The sequence below is a fragment of the Bison bison genome, unplaced genomic scaffold (genome assembly GCF_000754665.1).
Source record: "Bison bison bison isolate TAMUID 2011002044 unplaced genomic scaffold, Bison_UMD1.0 scf7180017864166, whole genome shotgun sequence".
NCBI classification, from domain to species: domain Eukaryota; kingdom Metazoa; phylum Chordata; class Mammalia; order Artiodactyla; family Bovidae; genus Bison; species Bison bison.
In genome coordinates this window covers 3034586-3047077 of record NW_011494738.1, presented here as the reverse complement: position 1 = coordinate 3047077, position 12492 = coordinate 3034586, and the positions used below count along the sequence as shown (strand labels likewise).

General features: G+C 39.4%; 1 long non-coding RNA gene across 1 annotated transcript in view; it reads left to right on the top strand.

The window, feature by feature from the left end:
• Nucleotides 1–11175, top strand: part of LOC104989882 — a 75270-nt gene extending 64095 nt beyond the window's left edge. Inside the window, exons 3-4 of the long non-coding RNA XR_825433.1 lie at nt 1060–1140; nt 10658–11175. This is a non-coding gene — a long non-coding RNA (uncharacterized LOC104989882). The remainder of the gene's footprint in view (nt 1–1059; nt 1141–10657) is intronic.
• The last annotated feature ends 1317 nt before the right edge of the window (nt 11176–12492 follow it).

The following is a 12492-nucleotide window of genomic DNA, read 5'->3' as shown; positions in this document are numbered from 1 at the left end:
CCCTCTCCAGCATTTATTGCTTGTAGACTTTTGGATCGCAGCCATTCTGACTGGCATGAAATGGTACCTCATAGTGGTTTTGATTTGCATTTCTCTGACAATGAGTGATGTTGAGCATCTTTTCATGTGTTTGTTAGCCATCTGTATGTCTTCTTTGGAGAAATGTCTATTTAGTTCTTTGGCCCATTTTTTGATTGGGTCATTTATTTTTCTGGAGTTGAGCTGTATGAGTTGCTTGTATATTTTTGAGATTAGTTGTTTGTCAGTTGCTTCATTTGCTATTATTTTCTCCCATTCTGAAGGCTGCCTTTTCACCTTGCTAATAGTTTCCTTTGTTGTGCAGAAGCTTTTAAGTTTAATTAGGTCCCATTTGTTTATTTTTGCTGTTCATCGCAGCACTGTTTATAATAGCCAGGACATGGAAGCAACCTAGATGCCCATCAGCAGATGAGTGAATAAGAAAGCTGTGGTACATATACACAATGGAGTATTACTCAGCCATTAAAAAGAATACATTTGAATCAGTTCTAATGAGATGGATGAAACTGGAACCTATTATACAGAGTGAAGTAAGCCAGAAAGAAAAACACCAATACAGTATACTAACGCATATATATGGAATTTAGAAAGATGGTAACAATAACCCTGTGTACGAGACAGCAAAAGAGACACTGATGTATAGATCAGTCTTATGGACTCTGTGGGAAAGGGAGAGGGTGGGGAGATTTGGGAGAATGGCATTGAAACATGTATAATATCATGTATGAAACAAGTCACGAGTCCAGGTTCGATGCACGATACTGGATGCTTGGGGCTGGTGCACTGGGACGACCCAGAGGGATGGTGTGGGGAGGGAGGAGGGAGGAGGGAGGAGGTTTCAGGATGGGGAACACAGGTATACCTGTGGTATACCTGTGGATTCATTTCGATATTTGGCAAAACTAATACAATATTGTAAAGTTTAAAAATAAAATTAAAAAAAAGAAATAACAAAAGAGTAAGAGTATCAAATTCTGGCAATTATATGAAGGAAAATTAAAACAATATCATTTCTATCAGGTTGACAAAAATTAAGATGATTAACAACATTATCCAGTAATTGTGAGAATTTGGGGAATCAAGCAGTCTCATGCCTTATGGGTGAGTACGTAAATTGGTAATGCCCATCTCAGAATAATATGGCATTAACTAACACAGTTTATAATGTTCACACCCTTGGTCCTTTATTTTCTATGTACAGTTACCTATACTAAAGCATTACTCCATCTGATAACAAAGATACATGTAAAAATATTGTCACTGTATATTTTATAAGAGTAAAAACTGAAAATACCAAATTGCTGAATGGTTACATAAATTATGGGGCATTCATTTTATATGCATTGATCTGAGAGATAAGCTTGATATATTGCCTGAACCAAAATAACAGGTATCTGTGCAGTGTATACAACATGATTATGATTTAATTAAAAAAAGAAAAACTGAACTACCATCTATATATATGTTTTAAGATGGGAATGTTTCCAAGTTCCTCTATTCATTATTAAAAAGGACAAGTCATAATGCATGCTTTGTTAAGATACACAATTTATACATAAATATTTATGCATGCTCCTGCTGCTGCTAAGTAGCTTCAGTCATGTCAGACTCTGTGTGACCCCACAGACGGCAACCCACCAGGCTCCCCTGTCCCTGGGATTCTCCAGGCAAGAATACTGGAGTGGGTTGCCATTTCCTTCTCCAATGCATGCATGCATGCTAAGTCACTTCAGTTGTGTCTGACTCTGTGTGACCCTATGGACAGCAGCCCACCAGGCTCCCCTGTCCACGGGATTCTCTAGGCAAGAATACTGGAGTGGGTTGCCATTTTCTTCCCCATAAATATGCATACATATGTGTATATGTATATATAATGATTTATGTAGTACAATATATAATATATAAATCAGTTGGAATGATATACGGCAAATCAGTGTTATTCTAGGTTGGTAAGGAAAGCATGAGGGAGAATCATAATTTTTAACAAGAATGTACTCCTTACTTTTTTACACAATAAGCAAAATGAACCAATTCTATGTAATACAGACTGACAATAAAATCATTTTAAAAAATAAATTTAACAAACTAAGCATATTTGTAAAACAGGAAATAAATCTGAACGAGAGAGTACCACCTCTCTCTATCTCCACACCAGCACTATCCAGCTGGGTTAAGGGCTGTCAGTTTTCTGTTTCTTACCTTCTACACTGAAAGTCTAAAATGTAAAGGGTCAAACCTTTCAGAAATGAATCCCCCCTACCTAAATTCATCAAAACAATTATTCTTTTGAATTTGTCATTCTTTTAAAAAATTATTTGACCAAGAGAAGACTAAAATGAAGCAGAATGTATTAATTACTAAGGAAATGAAGATAAGAATCCTGCCTTAATTCAATAATTTCCTTAATTACCACTAAAGAGATGATGCTGAAACATTACATTACCGTAAGAAAATGCTACAGTAATCAAAATAGATTTTATCAAATGGTGAAGGTTAAAAAGATACACAATTTTCTTGGTTAACTACTCAGCTTTAACAAGACTTTTATATTTTGTGCATAATTCATTTAAGAATGAATAGGCTGACTATGTTCTGTTAAGAGTAAAGAGGCACACACATCTAATCAGAGTAGTAATCATCTTTGTGGTTTTTTGACATTTCAAATAGCTCAAGATATATCAAAGAATTATAAGCATATTAACAAATCTGTAGTCCTAAGTTTTAAAAACAGTGTCAGACTAGGATATGTCTTAACCACAAAACATCTGGGAATCGTTAACTTAAAGAACCACATTCCAAAAGTGCATAATTAAACACAAGTCCTGTATCAGCTGGAGGGGCCTGATATGTTTTGGCTAGATTAAAATGAACTCAGAAAATCTTCTCCAGCTTCATTCTAGCTAGGATCAATTACTCAAGACTCAGACTAGGTAGGGGGAAAGTTTTCATTATTTTTTATTGAATTTTTTCATAACAAAATCACCTTTTACTCAGATCTAGACATGGAATAGATCACAGAGATGAAAGTCATTATCTTGAAGACATCATATGAATCAGCTTCCTGCTAAATTAAGAAAAGTGAAGTGCTTTCATTCCCATTTTACAAATGAAGCAACTTGAGTTTACAAATGAAGCTACACAGAAAAAGTAAACGAAAAACCTGAAGGAGCACTAATTATTACAGTCTGGAATATTAGTACTCTCATTCCAAATTCATGCTTGGTACTAATGTGCTTTGGCTGTACTACTTGAGTTCACAAAAGCATTAATGTTGTTGTTGTTGTTTAGTTGCTAAGTTGCGTCCAACGCTTTTGCAACCCCATGGACTATAGCCCACCAGGCTCCTCTGTCCATGGGATTTCCCAGGCAAGAATACTGGGATAGGTTGCCATTTCCTTCTCCAGGGGATTTTCCCAACCCAGGGATCGAGACCACATCTCCTGCATTGGCAGACAGGTTCTTTACCACTGAGCAACAAGGGAAGCCCAAAAGCATTAACAGAGTTAGTTAATGAGGTAGCACATAGGGAAAGACATGCAGTACAATCTATTTGAATTTATTTTAGCCATCAGAATTCTCTCTTTCCAGCCCTCCTTTCTAGTCATCCAAAACCCCTAGATCTAGGGTTCACACCATTGATCCTGAGCCTTTATGTATATTTCTCTTAAGAGAAATCTACAAAATGATTAAGAAGACATTATTTATTATGAAGACACATTAAGCTTCCTCCATCTAAGAATGTAACATATTTCCTCTTCTTCTTCATAACTTTCCATCATTGGCTCTTGGAAATTATATGCTTGTCTAGATAATTTGACTTCGAATTGTTCTATCAGAAAGGATGAGTTTAATGATAACAAGATATATATAGAACTCTTTCAAGAATGTTTCCTTTTTTCAATCTCTCTTTTTTCAAGTACTTATAAGTTTTTAAAAATATATTTTCTGAGTAATTCCACATGGTATCAGTTCAGATCAGTCCCTCAGTCGTGTCCTACTCTTTGTGACCTCATGAATTGCAGCATGCCAGGCCTCCCTGTCCATCACCAACTCCCGGAGTTCACCCAAACTCATGTCCATCGAGTTGGTGATACCATCCAGTGATCTCATCCTCTGTCGTACCCTTCTCCTTCTGTCCCCAATCCCTCCCAACATCAGAGTCTTTTCCAATGAGTCAACACTTCGCATCAGGTGGCCAAAGTATTGGAGTTTCAGCTTTAGCATCAGTCCTTCCAATGAACACCCAGGACTGATCTCCTTCAGAATGGACTGGTTGATCTCCTCGCAGTCCAAGGGACTCTCAAGAGTCTTCTCCAACACCACAGTTCAAACTGTCTCAATTCTTCGGGGCTCAGCTTTCTTCACAGTCCAATTCTCACATCCATACATGACCACTGGAAAAACCATAGCCTTGACTAGACAGACCTTTGTTGGCAAAGGAATGTCTCTGCTTTTGAATATGCTATCTAGGTTGGTCATAACTTTCCTTCCAAGGAGTAAGCATCTTTTAATTTCATGGCTGCAGTCACCATCTACAGTGATTTTGGAGCCCAGAAAAATAAAGTCTGACACTGTTTCCACTGTTTCCCCATCTATTTCCCATGAAGTAATGGGACCAGATGCCATGATCTTAGTTTTCTGAATGTTGAGCTTTAAGACTTAAAATCTAAACAGATCCAAAGGCAGAAAAGAGATTCTACTTCATATCAGATCAACAAGAAATTGTCTAGCTCTGGGCTATAAAAAAGCACAAAGGGTTACTTGCTCTACACTTAAAAAAAAAAAAATAACAGTTCAGAATCCCTAAAGAATTATGATCTTAACTTTTATTGCTTCCTAATACAGAAGCAAATTTAATGTGTGGCTTTGATTAAACAACAAGGGCAGTTCAAAACAATGGCATAAGACATAAAAGGCTGAAGTTTCTTTAGCACATTTATCATGTCCTGAAATAGATGAGCATAGAACAGATGAAGTGAAGGAGACATGTCCATCTCAACCACAGAACTGAACTTAGTGAAACTTGCCTGTTCTTGAGTGCACTATACTTTTGCTTCTACAGTTGAAATCCTGTCAAAATAAGGTTTCTCTGGAATTATGTCATAGATCATTATTGAGGCATTGGAAATATTCAATTGTTCAAAGGGCTTATGAAATGGGACCTGAATTTTATGCTCTTTGAATCACTGAAAAGTAAAGAAAAATGTCTAGCTAAGAAATAATAAGTAAGAGTATATTTACCCTCCATCATTCATTTTTCAAGGTGTCTCTATTTTTGTTACTTTTTTGTTGTTGTTTGGTGGCTAACTTATATCTGACTCTTTGTGACCCCATGGACTGTACCACTCCAGACTCTTCTGTCCTCTGCTCTTTCAGGGTTTGCTCAAAATCATGTGCATTGAATCTGTGATGCTATTTAACCATCTCATCCTCTGCCGCCCCCTTCTCCTCTTGCCTTCAATCTCTCCCAGTATCAGGGTCTTTTCCAATGAGTTGGCTCCTCACACAAGGTGGCCAAAGTATTGCCACTTCCGCTTCTGCATCAGTCCTTCCAATGAATATTCAGGGCTGATTTCCTTTAGGATTGACTGATTTGATCTCCATGCAGACTCCTTGAGAATCTCCAAGGGATTCTCAAGAGTCTTCTCAAACACCACAATTGGAAAACATCAGCTTTCTTTATGGTCCAGCTCTCACATCTATACATGACTACTGGAAAAACCTTGGTTTTGACTACACAGACCTTTGTCTACATAGTGATGTCTCTGCTTTTTAATATGCTGTCTGGGTTTGTCACAGCTTTCTTTCTAAGGAGCAAGCATCTTTTAATTTCCTGGCTGCAATCACCACCCAAGAAAATAAAATCTGTCACTGCTTCCACTTGTTCCCTTTCTATATGCCATGAAGTGATAGGCCCAGATTCCATGACCTTAGTTTTTGTGTTTTTTTTTTTTAATGTTGAGGAAAATTCTGAAAGGGATGGGAATACCAGACCATCTGACCTGCCTCTTGAGAAATCTGTATGCCCGTCAGGAAGCAACAGTTAGACTGGACATGGAACAAAAGACTGGTTCCAAACTGGGAAAGGAGTATGTCAAGACTGTATATTGTCACTCTGCTTATTTAACCTACATGTAGAGTACACCATGAGAAATGCTGGGCTAGATGAAGCTCCAGCTGGAATTAAGATTGCTGGAAGAAATATCAATAACCTCAGATATGCACATGATACCACTCTTGTGGCAGAAAGTGAAGAAGAACTAAAGAGTCTCTTGATGAAAGTGAAAGAGGAGAGTGAAAAAAGTTGGCTTAAGGCTCAACATTCAGAAAACTAAGATCATGGCATCTGGTCCCATCACTTCATGGCAAATAGTTGGGGAAACAGAGGAAACAGTAGCTGACTTTATTTTTTTGGGCTCCAAAATCACTGCAGATGGTGACTGCAGCCATGAAATTAAAAGATGTTTACTCCTTGGAAGAAAAGTTATGACCAACCTAGACAGCATATTAAAAAGCAGAGACATTCTTTTGCCAACAAAGGTCTGTATAGTGAAGGCTATGGTTTTTCCAGTGGTCATGTATGGATGTGAGAGCTGGACTATAAAGAAAGCTGTTCAGTTCAATTGCTCAGTCATGTCCAACCCTTTTGCAACCCCATGAACCACAGCATGCCAGGCCTCCTATCCATCACCAACTGCTGAAGTCTACCCAAACCCATGTCCATTGAGTTGGTGATGCTGTCCAACCATCTTATCCTCTGTTTTCCCCTTCTCCTCTTGCCCTCAATCTTTCCTAGCATCAGGGTCTTCTCAAATGAGTCAGCTCTTCACATCATGTGGCCAAAGTATTGGAGTTTCAGCTTCAACATCAGTCCTTCCAATGAATATTCAGGATTGATTTCCTTTAGGATGGACTGGTTGGATCTCCTTGCAGTCCAAGGGACTCTCAAGAGTCTTCTCCAACACCACAGTTCAAAAGCATCAATTCTTCAGTGCTCAGCCTTCTTCATAGTCCAACTCTCACATCCATACATGACCACAGGAAAAACCATAGCCTTGACTAGACAGACCTTTGTTGACAAAAGAATGTCTCTGCTTTGTAATATGCTGCCTAGGTTGCCCATAGCTTTCCTTCCAAGGAGTAAGAGTCTTTTAATTTTATGGCCACAGTCACCATTTGCAGTAACTTTGGAGCCCAAAAAAATAAAGTCAGCAACTGTTTCCCCATCTATTTGCCATGAAGTGATGAGACCAGATGCTATGATCTTAGCTTTTTGAATGTTGAACTTTAAGCCAACAGTTTCACTCTCCTCTTTCACTTTCATCAAGAGGCTCTTTAGTTCTTCTTCACTTTCTGCCATAAGGGTGGTGTCATCTGCATATCTGAGGTTATTGATATTTCTCCCGGCAATCTTGATTCCAGCTTGTGCTTCCTCCAGCCCAGCCTTTCTCATTATATACTCTGCATATAAGTTAAATAAGCAGGGTGTCAATATACAACCTTGACGTACTCCTTTTCCTATTTGGAACCAGTCTGTTGTGCCATGTCCAGTTCTAACTGTTGCTTCCTGACCTGCACATGGGTTTCTCAAAAGGCAGGTCAGGTGGTCTGGTATTCCCATCTCTTTCAGAATTTTCCACAATTTATTGTGATCTACACAGTCAAAGGCTTTGGCATAGTCAATAAAGCAGAAATAGATGTTTTTCTGAAACTCTCTTGCTTTTTTGATGATCCAGTTGATGTTGGCAATTTGAACTCTGGTTTCTCTGCCTTTTCTAAAACCAGCTTGAACATCTGGAAGTTCACGGTTCACATATTGCTGAAGCCTGGCTTGGAGAATTTTGAGCATTACTTTACTAGTGTGTGAGATGAGTGCAATCGTGCGGTGGTTTCAGCATTCTCTGGCATTGCCTTTCTTTGGGATTGGAATGAAAACTGACCTTTTCCAGTCCTGTGGCTGAGCACCAAAGAATTGACGCTTTTGAACTGTGCTGTTGAAGAAGAGTCTTGAGAGTCCCTTGGACTGCAAGGAGATCCAATCAGTCCATCCTAAAGGAGATCAGTCCAAAGTGTCCACTGGAAGGACTGATGTTGAAGCTGAAACTCCAATACTTTGGCCACCTGATGCCAAGAGCTGACTCATTGGAAAAGATCCTGCTGCTGGGAAAGATTGAGGGCAGGAGAAGAAGGGGATGACAGAGGTTGAGATGTTTGGATGGCATCACCAACTCTATGGACATGAGTTTGGGTAAACTCTAGGAGTTGGTGATGGACAGGGAAGCCTGGCGTGCTGCGATCCATGGGGTCACAAAGTGTCAGACACAACTGAGCAACTGAACTGAACTATTATCCTTACGATAATCCCATTACATGAGTAGCTTAAGTATGACCATCTACACTTCTCAGACACAGATCTAAAGTCATACAGGTAGTGACAGAGAAAAGAGGAATTAAAACTCCAATATCCTTGTTCATTTTCATTATTTTTTTGTTGTTGTTACCATTTCCCCCACCGTCAAAAAATAAATAAGCCCCAAATGGAGTCACTTTTGCTAGGCTATGCCACCAAATGGGGCTTAATATCCAACCTAATTGATGCTTCAATCTCCTCAAGGGATGTAGTCTTAAGTGGTCAATCAGAATTTTCCGACCAACATTAATGAGGTAATCTGTCACATGGGAACTTTTCCATCCCCCATCCAAAGGAAGAGGATGTAACCCATCTATTAAGAACATTTTGTCCCCAAAAGGAGATGACCTAAATTGAAAAAATCTCTTGCTTGGTTATGGCTTCTCTGTCTTCTTTTGCTGTGGTTGTGGTTTTCATTCTGTCTGCCCTCTGATGGATGAAGGCAAGAGGCTTGTGGAGCCTTCCTGGTGGGAGGGACTGACTGTGGGTAAAACTGGGTCTTGCTCAGGTGGTCAGGGCCATGTTCAGTAAATCTTGAATCCAATTTTCTGCTGATGGGAGGGACTGTGTTCCCTCCCTGTAGTTTTGCCTGAGGCCAATATGGTAGGGGTAATGTTGACCTCCTTCAAAAGGACTTTTACCAGCACATTTCAACTCCCAGGACTGTTGTAGTCAGTGCCCTTGACCCCACAGCAAGCCACGGTTGACCTACACTGTCGACTTTCTCCTGGGTTCTGGGGAGCACACAACGTTTTGTTGTGCCCTCCAGGAGTCTGTTTCCCTGGGGCTTCTCAGTCCTTTCTCAGGTTGGGAAATCTGTTGTGGGCCCTAGAACTTTTGCAATAGTGCAAGAACTTCTTTGGTAGAATTGTTCTCCAGTTTGTGGGCCATGGGCTCAGAAGTTCTATAGTGGCGCTAATGGCAACCTCCTCCAAGAGGACTTATGCCACATGTTGTGCCTCCCAGGTCGGCTGCAGCCAGAGCCCCGTCCCTGGAGTCAGCCACTGCTGACTCATGCCTCCACAGGAGACACTCAAACACTCAAAGGCAGGTCTAGATCAGTGTCATCCCTTTAAAAACCTATCCCTTTGTGTAGATTTCAAATTATTACTTGATGGGATGCTGTCTGATTTATGAATTGCTCAATGAAATCAACTTGATTTTAAAAACTTACTTGGTTGAATTTTGCTTTGTAACTCTTATGTGTCTATTCCTAGTTTGGTTCTTTTTTCTTCCTTTGGTTCCCACATTGCTATCCCTCATTTTGATTCCCAGTATCTCTCTGACTCAATGCAGACCATTTGGGGTTAAAATATCCAATTCAATGTTTTGATAGAAACCATTCAATAAGTCAAGAGCCCCTTGATGAAAGTGAAAGAGGAGAGTGAAAAAGCTGGCTTAAAACTCAACATTCAAAAAACTAAGATCATGGCATCCAGTCCCATCACTTCATGGGAAATAGATGGGGAAACAATGGAAACAGTGACAGATTTTATTTTCTTGGGCTCCAAAATCATTGCAGATGATGACTGCCGTCAAGAAATTAAAAGATACTTGCTCCTTGGAAGAAAAGCTATGACCAACGTAGACAGCATACTTAAAAAGCAGAGACATTACTTTGCCAACAAATGTCCATCTAGTCAAAGCTATGGTTTTTCCAGTAGTTATGTATGGATATGAGAGTTGGACCATAAAGAAGGCTGAGTACCAAAGAATTGATGCTTTTGAACTGTGGTGTTGGAGAAGACTCTTGAGAGTCCCTTGGAATGCAAGGAGATCAAATCAGCTAATCCTAATGGAAATCAATCCTGAATATTCATTGGAAGGACTGGTGTTGAAGCTGAAGCTCCAATACTTTGGCCAACTGAGGCAATCAGCTGACTCATTGGAAAAGATCCTGATGCTGGGAAAGATTGAAGGCAGGAAGAGAAGGGGGTGAAGGAGAATGAGATGGTTGGATGACATCACTGACTCGATGGACATGAGTTTGAGTAAGCTCCAGGAGTTGGTGATGGACAGGGAAGCCTGGTGTGCTGCAGTCCATGGGGTCACAAAGAGTCGGGCACAATTGAGTGATAGAACTGAACTCAATAAATACAAATGAATTTGAATTATTCATATAATCAGCAAGATTCATTCTCTTTTGCCTATTGTCTGTGTGTCTCTATAGGAATATCTTTAATTGTTCTTTATTTCTGCCTATTCTAGGGATATTCATCTAAAACAGCAAGACGCCATGCCTTTTTGCAGAGCACAGTACCTGAAGAAAACCTCAATCCTTCCTTCAAACAGCATCTTTCAAAAACATTTTTGAAAACATCATCTCTTATCCCTAGGCAATGAGATGGCCCTGAAAATACATTCTTGACTTCTCTGAACAATTTGGAGTAAGAATTTTCATAGCAAGCTCACCGTTAAAATATAGATCAGATTTGTCCCAAAATGGACTCCAGTTCTATCTATCTCTGAAAATAGAAATTAAAGAGACAGAGGGGGAAAGCTCTTAAAAATCCACAGCATTAAGTAATTCAATTGAAAAAGAGATCTTACCTACTGCAAGTTCTAATTAAAGTAGATTTCCACTTGGAATGGTTGTGTCTTCAAACAAAGGTGCTATTTTAATGAATACAAAAGGAAAGTGTTTTTACCTCCTTATTCCGAAGAGCTGATAGTTGAGAAGAGCTTGGAAGGGAAGTGGGGGTAGGGGGCACTCACACATCACTGAATCTGGGATATATGCATTGTGCATAAAAATTTGGATTTACAATTGACCTTATTCTTTTCTTTGATTTAATACTAACAGATAAGGAACCTGAATATTCTTCCGATATTTTAGGCTTTGAGAAGTGGTTCTCCCATTGCAACAAAACCTAACAGACTTTTAAGGTTAAGTCTTTGGGATCACTGTAAATGATAAGAAGAGGGGTTGTACCATGAGCCCACTGTGAGCCCATGTGTGTGTACTCAGTCACTCAGTTGGGTCCAGTTCTTTGCCACCTCATGGACTATATAGCCTGCCAGGCTCCTCTGTCCATGTAATTTTCCAGGCAAAAATACTGGAGTGGGTTGCCATTTCCTACTCCAAGAGATCTTCCTGACCCAAGGATGGAACCCACGTCTCTTATGTCTCATGCACTGGCAGGCGTATTCTTTACCACTGCGACACCTGGGAAGCCCACTGTGAACCCATTCTCATCACATTTTCACAGCACTTGAATATGTTAATTCTTTGAAATTATACCTTCCCAGTTTAATCAAGTTACCTTGAACCACTGTAGCCACTGCATTGACCATGGCCTTCAAAGATGGCAAGTAAGTGTAGCTTTTCAAATAATGCATTTTAATCCATGCTCTGACTAAATTTACAATTTGTTCCTATACTTTTCCTTTTAGTACTGACAGAAAGCTCTCACAGATTTTCCTCGCTTACCACCCCCAGTTTCCTTCTACTCTTTACACATTCTTAAGAAAATGTTTTAGCTGCCAAAAGTATTCCCATCAGCGAAGACTTTAATAAAAATTAATTATAAATGGAAACTTGAATAAAAATTTTTTTTAAAAAGAGGATGCCTTTCTATTTTACCCTGAATTTAAAGAAAACTGCTTCTGTAACAGTATTTCAGATTTTTGGCAGCTCTTCCAGTTACATTTAAATTTAAAGGGAGAAAATTCGTCTTTAATGAGATAGCATGGAAGCACTTCTGTGTAATCTAAAAGAAATTCATTTGTAAATGTGGAACTTGTTTGACAGAAGGGAAAATTTTAACAAAGCAGGTTTGACCTGTAAAGAAATACCCAATCCTTCAGAACTACTGTCTAAAAATGCACATACGGCATTCACTGTAGAGCTCAAACATGCCCTGAGCACAGAAACTGAGAATACTAATCTAACTTACAAATGCAGAACTTAAGAAAGAAATTTCACATTTTCTGCTGGAAAAGTCACTCTGGGGGTCAGGAAGACCAGATTCTAAGAGAAAGTCTCTTCACTGGGCTCAGGAAAGGAAAGAAAGGAGGGAAGGAGGGAGAAGAAGAATGACAGT